Here is an 11,935-nt window from a genome sequence, read left to right on the forward strand (position 1 = left end):
ACAGTTCCCGGTGGGGGTGGATGAACAGGACCCCGTGGTGTTGCCTCTGGATGAACAGGACCCCGATCGATCGAGCCGGTTGGGGCTGGATGAACAGGACCCCGTGGAGGGCAGGATGAACAGGACCACCCCGTGGAGGGCAGGATGAATAGTAGACGGTGGAGGGGTGGTTGAACAGTAGCCCGCGGAGAGGGATGGTTGAACAATAGCCTGTGGAGTAGCACGCGGTGGAGGCTGGATGAACAGGAGCCCGTGGATGAACAGTCGCAGGTGGAGGCTAGAGGAGGTCGACGGTGGATGAACAGTAGCCCATGGAGGCTGGAGGGGGTCGACGGTGGAGATGAACAGTATCCTGTGGAGTCCCGTTTTGCGGTACGCCACACCCCTCCCGATGAACAGGACCCCCGTTTCGACCGTAGCGCTCCAACACAAGTCCGTTTCCTCCGTTTTGCGGTACGCCACACCCCTCCCGATCAACAGGACCCCCGTTTCGACCGTAGGAGGTCCGTTTCCTCCGTTTTGCGGTACGCCAGACCCCTCCCGATGAACAGGACCCTGTTTCGAACGTGGCCGGTCGAACACAAGGCCGTTTCCTCCGTTCTGCGGTACGCCAGGCCTCGTTTCCATCGGCTGTTCCATCCAAGCCCTCCCGATGAACACGACGACGCATTCCGTTCCAGCCCAGCCGGTTGGCTCCCCATGAACACGACGACGTTGTTTCTCTGTTCCGACCCAGCCATGTACACGAGCCCTGGCCATACGCACGCGCGAGTAGGCGTTCGAGACCCCGCCCGTATGTACGTACGTGGCCGTATTTACTTTCTTGCACCTGGCCGCTGTACGTACGTGTACATGCTACGTGCGCGCCTCTACTACGACACGTGCGCGCCTCTACATCGACCAGTATGTACGTACACGTTCGCGACCAGAATGACAGCGCTACGTACGCTTCGAACAGGTGGGTCCTGACTGTCAGGCACTTCCTTGCGTGCGAAGATGTAGCTGGTGGGTCCCAACAGTTAGGGGGGCGAATTGTTTTTTTTGCCCGGACGCACTTCCTTGCGTGCGAAGATGTAGCTGGTGGGTCCCAGCAGTCAGGGGGAAACGTTTTTTTCATGAAATACGGTGGCCCGTTCGGTGGGTCCCCGCTGTCAGGTGGAGGAATAATTATTTTGCGCGTAATAAGGAGGCACTTCCTGGCTGTGGCCGTGGACCCAGCTGTCAGCCTCTCCACGTACAGTCCACGTCCAATGGAAGCCGTTCCTTGACCACGTTGACCACACCGCGCCGAGAGCACCAGGGCGGTGGACGATGGTGAGGCCTAGGAAGGGGACGACGCGGAGCCGGGGAAGACGCGGCAGTGGAAGCCCATGCGGAGAGGAGTACGAGGGTTCACTGGTTCGGCTGCGGTGTGAGGCTGCCGTCGCCGCAGGGCCTGGCCAGCGGTGGGAATAGTAGGGGGCGGTGAGGCCTCCGTGGCAGCACAGCCGGCCACGGGAGGCAGGAGCATGCGGCACGACCGGCGCTGCTTTGGGCGGCTGGAGCAACAAGACCAGAGGTTGAAGAAGCACTACAACCATTGGATGGACATCGTACGGTCACTGGAGCTAGAATCGTTCATATTGACTAAGTTGACAAAGCACTCCGTCCCCGTCAACTTAGTAGGCCCACAAGTCAGCCTCCCACCAAGGTGGGTCCCAACCAACAGGGGGAGTATTCATTTTTTTGTGCGTAATAAGGAGGCACTTCCGGTGGGTCCGAGCTGACAGTGGGGGAACATTTTTTTCGCGCAATACGGTGGCCCGTCCGGTGGGTCCCAACCTTTAGGGGGGAAACATTTTTTTCACGAAATACGGTGGCCCGTCCGATGGGTCCCTGCTGTCAGGTGGAGGAATCATTATTTTTCGCGTAATAAGGAGGCACTTCCTTGCTGCCGTCGTGGACCCAGCTGTCAGCCTCTCCATGTACAGTCCACGTCCGATGGAAGCCGTTCCTTGACCACGTTGACCATGCCGCGCCGAGAGCACCAGGGCGGTGGACGACGGCGAGGCCTAGGAAGGGGACGACGCGGAGCCGGGGAAGACGCAGCAGTGGAAGCCCGCGCGGAGAGGAGTACGAGGGTTCACTGGTTCAGCTACGGTGTGAGGCTGCCATCGCCGCAGGGCCTGGCCAGCGTGGGAATAGTAGGGGGCGGTGAGGCCTCTGCGGCAGCACAGCCGACCACGGGAGGCAGGGGCATGTGGCACGACCAGCGTTGCTTTGGGCGGCTGGAGCAACAAGACCAGAGGTTGAAGAAGCACTACGGCCGTTGGATGGACATCGTACGGTCACTGCAGCTAGAATCGTTTATATTGGCTAAGTTGACAAAGCCCTTGGTACGCGTCAACTTAGTAGGCCCACAGGTCAGCTTCCAAAACGGTGCGCCCCAGATGTCAGGGGGAGGAATCATTTTTTGGGCGGGTGAAGCTAGAATATCTAAGATTGAAGAAGAAGCACGGCATCCGTTGGATGGACATCCAACAGCCACTGCTGCTAGAACCGTGTGTTGATTATAAGTTGACAAAGCCTTGCATACGCGTCAACTCTCTTTTTTTTTGAGGGGACGCGTCAACTTAGTAAGGCCACAAGTGTGTGGCAGAGAACTTATAGCCCATTTGTGATTTGTAAGAATGTGCAACCAATTTTTGAATTCTAATGGAATTTACTACAGCCCATTTAAAGTTTGTGAAAAGTACAGCCCATTTCAACCAACCGTTCAAAACAGAATTCAATAAAATTTCCCACATTTTGATGGGATCCGAAATATTTTTATCCCGAAATTTCTAGTCAGATTAAATACAATTTCAATATAAATTTATATTACGTAAAAATCCAATGAAACATTGCGCTCGCAACAATTAATGAAATTAAAATTTTCAATATCCAAAAATAATATTTTATAAAGTAATTACGTGTTTGGTGCATTTTTTATAGTTACTGCCCAGTTTTTATAATTACATCCCATTTATTATTTCTTAAAGCTCATTTTCTTGTTAAGCCTAATGTATCCCTCCTAGGAAAGATTTGCAGCCCAGCGGGGCGGAGAATAACAACTTGACCTTGCCTGGGTATTCCTAAAAAAAGTATAGCTATGCTAGCCATTTTCAGCTTGAAAAAAAATTAATATCTGGGTTGGATATCTGGCCTGGGCTAGACGGGCCACAGCCCGCCCAGTTAATAGCTGCAGCGATGTTTCCGTTGTTGTTCAGAGGAGAGAAATTAATATCTGGGCTAAACATCGCTCAAGAAAAACTCTGCAGTGCTCACACCTCAAAAACACAAATACTGCTCGAGCTGCTTGGTCCCAGCTGTCGGCCGCTTCTTGTGCAATTCTCTCGTTTATTGACTACATAGGTTGACAATGGTGTGGGACCGTGATGTCAGGAAACCAGGAGGAAGCAAAAAAAAAGTTTTATATACTAATAAGGAGGCACTTGCTGTCATCCTCTCCAAGTAAAGTCATCTCCTCATCCTCATGTCCGTTGACCATGTTGACAACGTGAGACGGCGGCGCCACGGCGAGCGCAACAACTCGAAGGACGACGGAGAGGGCCTCGCGTGCCCTATGGATGGTCTGATACAGCGCCCGCTGCTCATTCGGGAAGCCAGGATCATAGGGCCACATGTCTGCGACGGCATTGTCGTTCGCTTGTTCATCGGTGCTCGTTGAGGAGACGTTGGTTGCAGCGCAGGTCCTCCTGCGCTGGTAGCTCTTCCGCCATTAGGGCATCGAAGTGCGGCGGCACCTGCTCTATGGTGAACACGGCATGAACCGGCTTGGACAGTGGCGCCGGCTCCTGGTCGGAAGCTACGTCCATCGTCTGATTGTCGTCGCTCAGCTCGGCGAGGTAGCTGGCGAGCCAGCATGTCCGGCTGCGGGACCGACCTGCTGCCAAGCACGAGTCTGACTGCCCTGGCCCACCTAGACCGCCTCCCTCGCCCGCGCGCGCTTTCCGCCCGAAACGGTCAGCGCCGCCCGCCCCGCTTCCCGATGCATGCGATTGCTCCGCCTTCAAACGACACAAGTGTCGTCCGTCCGTCCTTCTGCCGCCCACATTAATGATACGCGGTTGCCGAGGCGGCTACTCCGGCGCCACACGTCCGTCCCTCTGCCGCCCACCATTGCTATATAAACTGCTGCGCCGGCCATAGCCGCAGTCATCCGCATCCGTTCCTATTCTCCTGTCCACACCACTACTGCCCACCATGGCTTCCTCGCGCTCCAGCGCTCTTCGGGACGGGCGGACGACGGACCACAAGGAGATGGCAGCCATTGCTGCCGACTGGCTGGCCGGCAGGCAACCGGTGGACGACGACGTCCCAATGGAGAACATGGTAGTCGATGATCCGGCGCCAACCCCCTCCTCCGCGCCATCCTCGCCGGTGCATTGCACCATGACCATCGGCGAGGCCCGTGCCCATTATATGGAGACGGTGAGGCAGAAGCGTGAGGAGCAGTTCCGGGAGGCGCAGGCCGACACCGCCTACAACCACCATCTCCTACAGGGGCACCTGTAGGCGGAGGAGCAGATCGCCGCGGAGCAGGCGGAGCAGGAGGGGTTGCTCGACTCGTACCGCTGCGCCCGCGAGGGCCGCCTCGAGTGCTGGCGGTACCGCATGCGGGTGGCGGAGGCTGCGTCCGCCTACAAAGAGGGCGATGAAGCGGCCGAGGCGTTGTTTGGCGAGACCGAGGACGAGGTAGAGGACAATGCTGTCGCCGACGAGTCCCCGCTCCGCTGGCGTCGACGAGACCCTGCTCCGCCGAGGCCCCGCGGAGCCAACAACGAGGCAGAGGACACCGCCGGCTCCGCCGAGGCCCCACCCTGTCGGCAATGAGGGGGAGGATTTTCCCCTGCTCCACCGAGGCGCCGCCCACCGACAACGAGATAGAGGACATTGCCGGCTCCGCCGAGGCCCCGCCCTGCTGCCAACGAGGCCGCGCCACACAGAAAACGAGGAAGAGTAGAACACGGTAGGTCGCCGCCGCTCGGGTCAAGTAAGGCCACCGCTGCTACCCTTCGGTTGCTGGCACTGAGCTGTACATCATGGAGCAATTCTATGATTACAGGATGATTGAAGAGCGCTCCATGGTTGAGCAAGCTCATGAGATACAGTCATTTGCTAGAGAACTTGAGCACTTCAGTTGTATGCTACCAGACAAGTTTGTTGCCGGAGGTATCATCACTAAGCTTCCTCTTTCATGGATCTCATTGGAACTCTTGATGTGGAAGAAAAGGCGAGAGCAAAGGACACACATGCTCGAGGAATTGAGGGGGGATCTAGTGCCAATCTGGTACAGAAGAAGAACCTGCAGACCCACAAGTTCAAGAACAAGGGCAAGTTTGATGGTAAAGCAAAGTTTGATGGGAAGAACAAGGCTGTGCAACACACGAACTTCGAGAAGAAGAATGACAAGAAGAAAGGTGTTTGTCATGTGGGGATCCTGATCATTGGGCTCCTAGTTACCCTAATCGCTATGACAAGCTACGCGGGTTGACCACTGACGGCCGGTTAACTTCTTGGCGGCGACGTGGAGTCGGAGAGCTATGTTGGAGAAGGGCTTCTACTTAACTGCTGGTGCAGTTGGCTGACTGACACGTGGGCCCAACAGGCATCTGGGCCACATGTCAGTTACGCAACTGCACCTGCAGTTAAGTCACTGAAGCTTCTGTTCGGCTCAGCCGGACACAGGTGGGTAGCTTCGGTTAATTAATTATACCTCCAGCGCACCCCTTTTTAGTTAAAGAATGTATGAAATGTAATGAAATCCAGCATGTTTATATGAAATTCGACCGTGTATGAATGAATTTATTTCGATTAGTTCGAATTCTTGTATCACTGGCATTGGATGAACATGCAAAACAATACGTACTAGCATTATTCCCAGGGTGATCACCTCATTTGCAGCAGTTTCACATGTACTCCCTCCGGTCCTTTCTAGTCTGCATACAAGTTTTGTCTGCAGTCAAAGTATCTCTACTTTGACCAATCTTATAGAAAAAAGTATGCACTTTCACAATGTGCGAAGTAAAAAGGAACAGAAGGAGTACAAAGAGTTTGACCAGCTTTTTAGCGTTCCTGTACATTGCAATCGCAGCGATTCACATGTCATAGAGAACATTCAAAACAATCGATGATTATGCATCTCAGTGATTCACATGTCAGAGCCAATATTTACTTCACAACTAAAGAATAAAGAAAAAAATGGATCGACGCTGCTGACAGCAAAGGGCGTCCCATTCGAAAATATCAAACGCATGTCTTCTTGCTAAAATCAATGAGGAAAATTTGACAAGGTTCCCATTCCAAAATATCAAATGCCTACGATTGTGGAATGGGCAGGGTTTGCCATTAGTTCGGACATTGACATGGCACCTCGTGCTAAATAAACCGGTTGTTCTTTTTGTGCAGTTCCACAAAATCAACCAAATTCGCGCGTAGCTTGTATGATTTCACCCTTATATGTTGCAACGCCTTGAACTTATCGGCACCTCCTTTCTTGTGGTGGAAATGAATGATTCGATGTATTCATGAACATTTTGTGCAGTTCCCATTGAAATCAAGCTGAGCACCCCTGTTTGCACAAATACAAAAAAAGTGATTAGTATAAAGCAAACTGTACTATGAATTGACAGTTTAAACAGGCACCTACATGGTCCATGTAGAGCACAGTTTTACAAAAATGGAACTCACCGGAAAGAATCCTAGAACAACATTGTACTCGCGCATCACAGCAAGAAAATAGAGATTTGTTAGTCCTTCTGAGCTGAAGTTAGTTTGGTCTTGTGGGGGGTAATGTAACCATCCTTCAACTGCTCCTTCTGATGAGAAGATAGACAGGGCTTCTTCATCCTGGCATAATCGGAACTAGTCACTTCACGTACACCATATTCTTCTTCAGAGGAGGATGATCCTGTTGTGCAAAGACAAGAGGATAACTAAATGCTAGCATCCCTGTTTGCTCGAAAAAAAGGAAAGGAAATATTTAAAACAACACAGATGAAGCACTTCTCAAGGACAATACCACTTTTTGATGACAGTATCTAAACAGTAGCACAACACCAATAGAGATGACAAAGCTCAATCATATGGATGAAATCAGTGGGCGAGTACCAACCTTTGTCAGGAGGCTTATTGTGTAGAGCATACAGATGAAGCACTTCTCCGGAACCATCTGTTGCTATCTACTGTGGTGGCCATGCTTACTATATACTCCTCGATTAGATTAATGTTTCCAACATCTTCTTGTGCAGTTCCACTAAAATATATGGTATCTTCAAAGAAGATCCCTGTTTGCACAATTAGAGATAATTACGTATTACATTAAGAGTGGCATCAAATCAGTGGCAAACAATTGCTCGTTCCAGCCATAGCAATAAATTAAGATGCAAAACTATATCATTACTTGTGTTATCATAGTTCCAGTGCTTCATTACAGCACCAGGAGTTGATTTTTGTTTTTCTTCCGCTTGTTCTTCCCCTTCATCACTTGGTTCAATAATAGACAAGCTTCACCTTCAATGTAAGATTTGGCATGTCAATTAGGTTGCACAAGTATAGCACTAAACAATGACATTAATTTTCTGATGAAAGTGGCAAAATATAGGCCAACAGTTGTGAAATACCCTTATCTTACCTCAATGGGATAGTACGGTGCACATACAGATTGGAAGTCTTGTCTCCATTTGTGCAGTTCACTAAAATCAAGCAACATTACCGTACAAGTAGCACAACATATGAAAGCACACTGCAGAATCATGTGACAGAAGGCTAGTACTAACCTCTCATGACGCGGAATTCAAACAACTCACAATAAGAAGATCTGAACCAAATTTGCCTACACGGATAGGAAGTAAGATCTCCTCTTGTGCAGTTCCACTAAGATCAAGCAATCAAGCAACGTTGTCGGTGTGACATTTTGGTTGAACTGCACAAAACACTCTTAAAACAAAAGTGTTTTGAGCAGTGCAACAAAAGGTCACAATGGCAATGAGGTGAAGTAGATAACCATGTTTACACAGAGGTGCAAAGGAAACAAGTAGTGGTTAATAACGGTGGATGACACAGAAGCCAACAAAAAGAAGCATCTACCTTATCTAAATGGGAAAGAAAGCAAGACAGTAGCATTTCTCAAACGGTGGCATTGATTTATATTAATAGAGAGATTATATTAACAATAAAATTTGTTAAACATGTAATTTGCTTTTAACTGTGGCATTGCATCAATTTTCCAGCGGCATTATTAGAGGGTGTTTGTTTACCGGGATAGCCAGTCTGTACTAGTACTTTCCCCACTTCCTTTCCTATGTGAACCACGTCCTAGATTTATGCTATACAACTTTCCCCACTACTTTCCCCCATTCCTGTCCTCTTTGAACCACGTCTTAGATTCATGCGATACAACTTTCCCCACTACTTTCCCCCTTCCTTTCCTTTTTGAACCACGTCCTAGATTCATGCTATACAACTTTTCCCACTACTTTCCCCCATTCCTTTCCTCTTTGAACCACGTCCTAGATTCATGGTATACAACTTTCCCCACTACTTTCCTGTTTGATCCAACACCTAGATTCGAGTGCAGAAGCGGAAAAAGCCCACATGCAGCTAGAGCAATGCATGTGGAATAAGTAAATTATACCTTAAGGTTCTTGGGGTGTGGTTCGGTGGGCGACCAGAGGCCGTTCGACCCACACTATGTACGGCGGCGAAGAAGAAGGGGTCGGAGGCCCTCCCGCGCCGCCGCTGGGTGAAAGTGAACAACTGCGCCGGTAGTGGATTCCCTCCCTTGCCGATGGCGACAGCGTTAAGCCTCCTTCCCTTCCCGGCGGACGGATCCTGCCGGCTCTTTGACCAGCAGTGAGGGGAGAGAGAGAGGCCAGCAAAGTCTTGTTCAGATCTTGTAGCGACCAGACCTCAAACAGTCTGATCTCTATGCATAAGTGTCATCCCTGGATCGGTAATGCTAACACACACAGTACTTGGAGGATTTATAACAGAGTAGCAATCACACACTTATTACATCGAATGTCTCAAAAGAGAACTTATTACAATAAATATGGCTTAAGGCCATCTAAAACGATAACAGCGGAAGGCTTGGAAGATAAAGTGAGTCCATCAACTCCAACGGGATCACTGAGTGAAAGACCACGACCTAAGGCTCCTTACTCGTCGTCTGAAAAGTCTGCAACATGATACGTTGCAGCCCGAAAATGGGTCAGCACATGGAATATGCTGGCAATGTAACACAAAGGATAAAGAACAGAATAATGCTATCACTACATGCATATATGGCTGGTGGAGGCTGTAGGGTTAATATGTTTTGCGAAAAGCCAATTTTTCCCTACCGCAAAGGAATAAGTTTTATTTAACTACAAAGTTTGTTGAAAAATATTGAGAAGGTAAACCCCCTCTCAATCCCAATTAAAAGTAATCATTAACAACCCAATCAAATTAATTAAGTAGTGATGAGATCAACATGATAATCCAAGAACCAGATACTCAAGATGTCCATAACCGGGGACACGACTAACCATGATTAGTTTATACACTCTGCAGAGGTTTGCGCACTTTTCCCCACAAGACTCGATCTCCTCCGTTTGGTTTCTCGCACTACAAGATGTTTGAGAAACGGATGACCGAGACATAGTCTTTCAGAAGCGTTAGCACCTTATGATGGGTAGACCGTACCACCTACATCTGCTAGTCTACCACTGTAAGAGTTCACACGACTTAATCAACTATGCTAGAGCCCATAATAGCTTGTGGCTGCACACAGAAGTTTCTAGTATGAATAATCTCATGATCCCTTTGAGCCTGGGTGGCAGTCCATAGGAGAATCACACAGTACCACGGGATTTCCAAAAAAAACAGGCAATCACTGGATTCCCCAGGTGCCTCAATCCACCCAGATGTGTATTTAAGTTGCCACCTTAAGTTGAACCATTAATTAACAATCTCACATCTGTCATGGAAACACTCAAACTCAATCCACGTCTACGAGCATAGCATAGCAATATAAGCCTAGCGTAGAAGTAACTCCCAAGGTTTGATAATAAACAGGTGAATAGGTACTACCTCATCTACTTCCCAAACCCACAATTTAATTCAGATCCTAACCATGCAATTGTTTGAAGATTGATCTAATGCAAAAAAACTGGGTAGTACGAGGTATGATCAAAGTGTTACTTGCCTTGCTGATGATCCGCGAAACCTAGAGACTCGTAGTAGCACGCTTCGCACTCCGGGTACTCTATCGCAAAAAAACAAGCATACAATAAGCAATCAAGCAAGAGCACAGGTAAAACTCAAATAAAAGATCTAACCAGAAAGTTCAACTTAAGAACTCCGGTTTGCAAAAAGAATCAAATCAAACGAAACAACAAAACTCAAACGACGAAAAAAACAAGCTTCGTTTACTAATTTTAACTAAAGTCAAATTTTACAGTAGAAAAATCTTGTTCAAGTTGGTTAAACAGAAAGAGGATTTCGAGACGAAACTCTAGGCGCTTGAATCGCCTGATTCCGATAAACGAGCGAAAAGTTACACTAGAACGAAAATCGGATCAGAAATCGCGATCGAAAATAATCGCGGAAAATCTGAGAAAAAGAAAAACTGACGAACAGGCTAACGAACGAGCGTTCGCTGTCAGCGGTTAAACGGTGAAAACCGTTCATTAAAACAAACGAACGAACGAGCGTTCGCTATATAACTAAACCGAAAAAAACGATCTAAAAAAATAAACCGCGGTTCTTAAAAAAACCGTACGGTTTTCTGAAGAAAACCGGTGGCGGCGCGGCTACCTCAGGCGGCTCCGGCGACGGCGGTGGCGGCGGGCGGCTCCGGCGAGGCGGCACGGGCGGCGGGTCGGCGGCGGCGGCGGGCGGCGGCTAGGGTTAGGGTTTCGGGCGCGGGGCGGGCTGGCGGCGCTGGTGGGCTTCGGCGGCTCGGGGCGGGGCGGCTTATAAAGGCCCCCGGGCGGAGTCCCGCTCGGGTACGGCCCGGAGTCGGTTTGAGTTTTTTTAAATAATTCCGACGTGCAGAAAAAGAAAGAAAAGAAATACTAAACGGACTCCAAAAATCCCGAAATAAGTTTTCCCCGTATTCTAAAAATAAGCCGGCAAGGTGAACATTTATTTAGGCCTAAAATGCAATTTTGAAAAACGCATATTTTTCCTAATTCAAATAAAATAGCGATAAAACTCCGAATAAAAATCTTATTTGATTTTAATATTAAATCTCTGATATTTCTTTATTTGAGGAAGTCATTTTATCCTCTCTCTTTTAGTTTTTTATGAAAGAAATATTTCAGAGAAAAATCATTAAAATCAAACGATCCCCTTTTTTCAAAAATTCGAGAAAAACTCGAATATGAAATAAATTGAAATCCCCAACTCTCTCCGTGGGTCCTTGAGTTGCGTGGAATTTCTAGGACGTCCGGTAGGGACAGGCGGACAGCCGCCACGCCCGCTCCTGACCAGCCTGGCCCACCCAAAGCCCCTCCATCGCCCGCGCGCGCTTCCCGCCCGAAACGTTCAGCGCCGCTCCAAAGAATCGGTGCCGCATTCATGCCCGGGCAGAGCGGACGCGACCTCTCACTGGCGCCTGCGTTGAAGGGAGAAGCGGATTCAAGAGTGATGGTTGCTTCGTCCGTCCAACTTACTGCTGGGTCTATGTGATTTGACGGCTCATTGGTCATTATTACTGAGGTGGTAGGACTGCTGGATGTCCCATGTTTTGGGCGAAAGGAGGTACTACTAGATTACAATTTTCTCCATTCTTACGGCGGAGGAGTGCAAGAGCAGTGAAAACACGCAGGCTCAGTGATTACATGGCCCACCTCACACTATCACCATATTTTCTGGACACCGTGCGACACCTAACTCTTTACATAGTACT

The sequence above is a fragment of the Aegilops tauschii genome, chromosome 2, assembly GCF_002575655.3.
Source record: "Aegilops tauschii subsp. strangulata cultivar AL8/78 chromosome 2, Aet v6.0, whole genome shotgun sequence".
Classification (NCBI taxonomy): Eukaryota; Viridiplantae; Streptophyta; class Magnoliopsida; order Poales; family Poaceae; genus Aegilops; species Aegilops tauschii.